Source organism: Alexandromys fortis, unplaced genomic scaffold (genome assembly GCF_014885135.2).
Source record: "Alexandromys fortis isolate MF-2015 unplaced genomic scaffold, M_Fortis_MF-2015_v1.1 scaffold_88, whole genome shotgun sequence".
In the NCBI taxonomy this organism is placed as follows: domain Eukaryota; kingdom Metazoa; phylum Chordata; class Mammalia; order Rodentia; family Cricetidae; genus Alexandromys; species Alexandromys fortis.
Window position 1 is genome coordinate 7,351,688 of NW_026067961.1, and position 5,253 is coordinate 7,356,940.

Genomic DNA, 5,253 nt, shown 5'->3' on the forward strand with positions numbered 1-5,253 from the left:
TTGAGACACACAGTTTCGTCCTCATGATCACAGAGAAGCTAGACAGCTTACCTCTGGAACCACATCCCAAGTGGGTCAAAGCACATGGGGTCACACATAGTGAGGAACATGAGCCCACAGCCTGCCGCAAGTATGCATCAGAGCTCGGCCCATGGCATTTGAAAGTATGCTTGATGCTTTCCCAGCAAGCTACCTACTCAACAGGGGAGCTGCCACTTAAAAGCCAGCACTTGGTGGTGTGGTATGGGGGAGGCTCAGGAGATATCTCATCCATTGGGAGCACTGACTGTTCTTGCAGAGGACTGGTGTTCACTGAGCACCCGCGTGGTAACTCAGAACTGTCAGCAACTCCAGCTCTGGAGGATGTGATGTCATGTCATTGTGCTGGACCCTTTCTTAAATTGATTTTGTCGGGACATTTTGTCATAGCAACAGAAAAGAAATTAAGACCAACGATGGAAGTGCTGGAAGCATCCCGGGATGACTTTCTCCTAATAGATGCCCTATTCCTGCCAGAGGCGTGCCTGCCACCAGGCATGCCCACTGCCAGGAGCTAACGTCACCTCTTATTGATAAAATGCTCCACTGTCGTGAACGTGTACTCAGAGCAGAAGCTAGGTGTGGGTGTGCTTGTGTGTCCTGTGTGCTTGTGTGTCCTTTGTGCCTGTGTGTCCTGCTGTCGAGCAAAGGTAAGAGCGCTTGTTGCTAAGCCCGATGACCTGAGTGCTGCCCCCAAGACCCACCTGGTGGAGAGAACTGACTCCCATGTCGCCCTCATGTTCAAAGACTACAGTGTTAAGATGGGCAGGGTGGTGCACACCTGTCCTCACAGCATTTGAGTGGTAGAGGCAAGGAGGATCAAGAGTTCAGGGTCATCCTTGGCTACAGAGAAAGCCCCAGACCAGATTTATTTACATCAGAACCTGTTTCAAAACAAACAAGGCAAAACCAACATTAAAGCAGACAGCGGTGCAATATTTTTTACAGTCACCTTCTCTCTACGTCTCAACGACAGGGACACCTATGATTACACTGGAACAACCCTGATAGTCTTAGGGAGTGTCCCCATTTTAGGATCCTGGAAAGTAACACGGACATAGGGTGCCCCAGATTCTTCTGAGGGGACCACTCATTAGCCTGGCCTGGCCTGTCCTGTCCTGTCCTCCACCACCCACTCACTGTCCAGATGGAGTCTTTCACTCCATCTCCTTGCAATCTGGGCCCTGGCTTTGCCCCTCCCTCATCTTTAGGTAGAAACCAGGCTGCCTGTTCCACTGACAAAATAACAGACACAAAAGGGAATGCGGGGAGCCCCTAAGTCCCCTCCCCTGTGCCTGCACCTAGGCCCATGTCCTTGGCTTGTCTGTGGTCATGGCCAGAGTAGTGTCTTTTTCCCACACACTTTCCGTCTACCCTACTTTCTCCCTCAGATATCTATTTTTATTTTACGTGTATGAATCTGCCTGCATAAATGTGAATCATGTTCATACAGTGCCCTCAGAGACCAGAAGAGGGTGGTGTATCCCCTGAAACTGGAGTTACAAGTGGTTGTGAGTCACCATAAGGGGGCTGAGAATTGAACCTGGGTCCTCTGCAAGAGCAACCACTGCTCTTAATTGCTGAGCTGTCTCTCCAGGCTGTGGCATCTCTCTTCAACCAAATGTATCACTTTGGTAACTCTGCCTTGCCTTCTTTCCTACAGCATCAGCCTCCCTGTCTCCGGGTTTTCCCTGTCTGCTTACAGACACAATGATCTTTTTGTCCCTTTTGCAAAACAAGGTCCCACCTCTCACCAGAAAAGCTGAAAATAACAGTTGTTGGTGACTTGAGGCGGGAGTGAAACCCTGTGCTCTGGGGGTGGGCGGCAAAACAGAGCAGCCACCCTGGCGATGGTGTAGGAGTCCCTCGGAAAGCTGAACATATGAAATGAGCCCCACATTCCATTTCAGGTACCGAAAACAAACCAATCATAGAACTATCAGATGATCCAGAAATTTCACTTCTGGATTATAAATGGAGATTATTTCATTTTTTCCGGCCACCCAGACCCAAATGATGACACAGAAATTGTATTATTACAACACTGTTTGGCCGATGGCTCAGGAGTATTTCTAGCTAGTTCTTACATCTTAAATTAACCCACTTCTACTAAACTATATATCACCACGAAGCTGTGGCCGACTGGTAAGGTTCCAGCATCTTTCTCCTTTGGCAGCTACATGGCATCTCCCTGACTCAACTTCTTTCTCCCAGCATTTAGTTTTCCCGCTTAGCTCTAGTCTGCCCTGCCATAGGCCAAAACAGCTTCTTTATTAACAAATGGAAATAAAACATATTCACAACATACAGAGGGAATCCCACATCACCGGATATCTATTCAGAAGCACTGCAAACGCACTCCTGCATGAGTCTTTGATTGAACATCACCTCTGACTGCAGCATTGTCCATAAGAAGTACAAGATGGAAGCAAGAGGAGCACCAAGAAGAGCTAGTTCAGGACATCTAAGGCTGTTACACAGAGAAAACCTAAAAAAAAAAAAAAAAAAAAAAAAAAAAAAAAAAAAAAAAAAAAAAGAAAAGAGGAGCACCACTAATGACAGACAAGGACGCATGCAATGGGGTATTCTTCCTTAAGAAGAAAAAGGACTGGGCTGGAGAGATGGTCCAGCAGTTAAGAGGACATACTGCTCTTACAGAGACCCCCAAGTTCAATTCCCAGCACTTATGATTGCACAGATGGATCACAACCATCTATTACTGCTATCCATTTTAGCTCCGGGGGATCCAACACCTTTCATTTTCATGGGCCCCTGCATTCGTGTGCACATGCCATACACATACCTTAAATAAAAACCAGAGCCAGGCACGGTGTCACATGCCTTTGATCTCAGTACTTGAGAGGCAGAGGTAAGGAGAGTTTGAGGCCAGCTTGGTCTATGTAGTGAGTTCAAGGCCAGCCAGAGTTACACGGTGGGCTCTGTCTCAGAAAACAATTACAAACAAAAGCATAGTTAGAGCCTATCTTTAAGAAATGTATGCTTGTGTCTATGTTAGAATAAAATCTGAAAGAGAGAGAAAGGAAGACACTTGATGTCAAATTCTGGCTTCCACATGCACACATGCATGCACACACATCTGTCTACACATGATGCATAGCCATCTACCAACACGTTATGCACATGCACACACAACTTAAATAAAAATAAAAAGTAATTCAAAGTTTAAAAAAAAAGAAAAATGGAAGCTGAAGAGATGGCTCAATTAGCAAAATGCTTACTAAGTAAATATGAAAACCCAAGTCCATACCCAGTACCCGAGGTTAAAAAAAAAAAAAAAGCAAAAAAACGGGCTGGAAAGATGGCTCTGTGGTTAGGACCTGGGTTCGATTTCCAGCACTTGCAATCAACTGTAACTCCAGTTCCAGGGACCCAACACCCTCTTCAGACACTGCATGTATGTGGTGCACAGGCATACATGTAGGCAAAACATTCATGCACATTAAATAAAACTGTGAAAAAGAAGGACCCACATGAAAATGTTCCATACACACACACAAATATGTGTATGTGTATGTATATGTGTGTGTATATGTGTGTGTGTATATGTGTGTGTGTGTAAATGAACAAATGGAAGGAATGATGGTATGTGCTATAACATGAATGAACCCCAGGGCAGCGTTAAGTGAATGAAGATAGTCGTATAATCTCATGTGGCTCCTCCAGGAAAGATGGAGCAGAGTCAAATCTGTAGGGAGAAAGCAGGATGCTGGCTGCTGGGGGCTGTGAAGCAGGCAGCAGGTCACTACTGGGGGTAGGGTTTGTTTTATAAGGTAGAAAGGGTTCTGCAGATGGTCAGTAGTGAGGTTGCATGGCACTGTAAACAGCGAAATGGTTAATGGGAGCGAGGGGGGGGGGTTGTAGCTCCCTCAGTAAAGTGCTTGCCTAGAAAGCACCAAGCCCCGAGCCCCTGGTGGTGCATGCCTGCAATCCCAGCCTTCAGGAAACAGAGGCAGGCATCAGCAGGTCCAGGTTGTCCTTGGTAGCATAGAAAGTCAAGGGGACAGCTTGGATTTATGATGCCCTGTCTCAAGAAATCAAAACAAAATAAAACACTACAAGCAGTCCTTGCCAAATCCTGAGGACCATGTGAAGGAGTATTTGCCATTAATCTTGCTTTCCAGGCTCGGGGATACGATAGCTAATAAAATGGAGCCTGCCCAGGAAAGCAGGTAGAAATGAAACAGACGATCAGACAGACGAAGATGTGTTGGATATGAGGGACAGAGAAATGGGGATACCATCACGGATGAGTGGTCAGAAAGGAACTGGAGCACAGCCCAAAGGGAGGAAGGAAGGACCAGGCCTCCTGCTCAGCTCAGACAGACAGATGAGATGCGAATATACGCTAAGGTGGGCGTGTCAAAGACCCCCCCCCCCCACTCTACAGGCGGAAACCAGATGCCAGTGATGTGTCAGTTCTTCTAAATCCTCCCCATCTGGTTCTTCCTTCTGCTTGCTGGTGTCCTGGAATCTGCCCTCTGCACCTTTTGCGGTGGCACAAAAGACTTTAGCAGGAGGAGAGAGAAACCAGGCCTGTTTTGGCTCCTCCTTATGTACCCTCTGGTAGCTTCTACCTGTCATTAAGCCATAAAAGTCACCCGCAGGGCCTCTACTTAGGTGATGCCTAGAATCCTTCACTGTGAGTCTGAGGCTAGCATGGGCTATCTAAGACAGAGACAGATGAGAGAGAGAGAGAGAGAGAGAGAGAGAGAGAGAGAGAGAGAGAGAGAGGAGGGTGAACTAAGCAAAGCCATTAGGTCAGGGGCTGATAAAGGGCTGCAGGGGAGGGGAGTTGCTGCTTCAGTCTCTGGCTACTTTCACCACTGGGCATTGAACGCTTACTAAGGATGGGCCTCAGGGACCTAGCTCTGACTCACACGCTGTTGAAGAGACAGAGGAAGCACTGGGTAATTAAATACAAGAAGGTACGAATTTGGAGCAACTGAGGCAGCCACCTGACTAAAGTCACCATTTAGCAGGCCAGGTGTGTCCCTGCTGATTTCTTCAGGATAGAGTAGTCTGACTGAGGCGGGGAGGAAGTGTCTGCCTGCTCCTTAGTTTTTGTAGCTCATCCCTTGCTACTGGATGTGCCGATGCAGTAACAGTGGTTGGTAGCTCAACCCTTGCTACGGGACATGCTGATGCAGTAATAGTGGTCAGAACCCCGTGCCCTTCTGCCTCGAAGCTGAATTG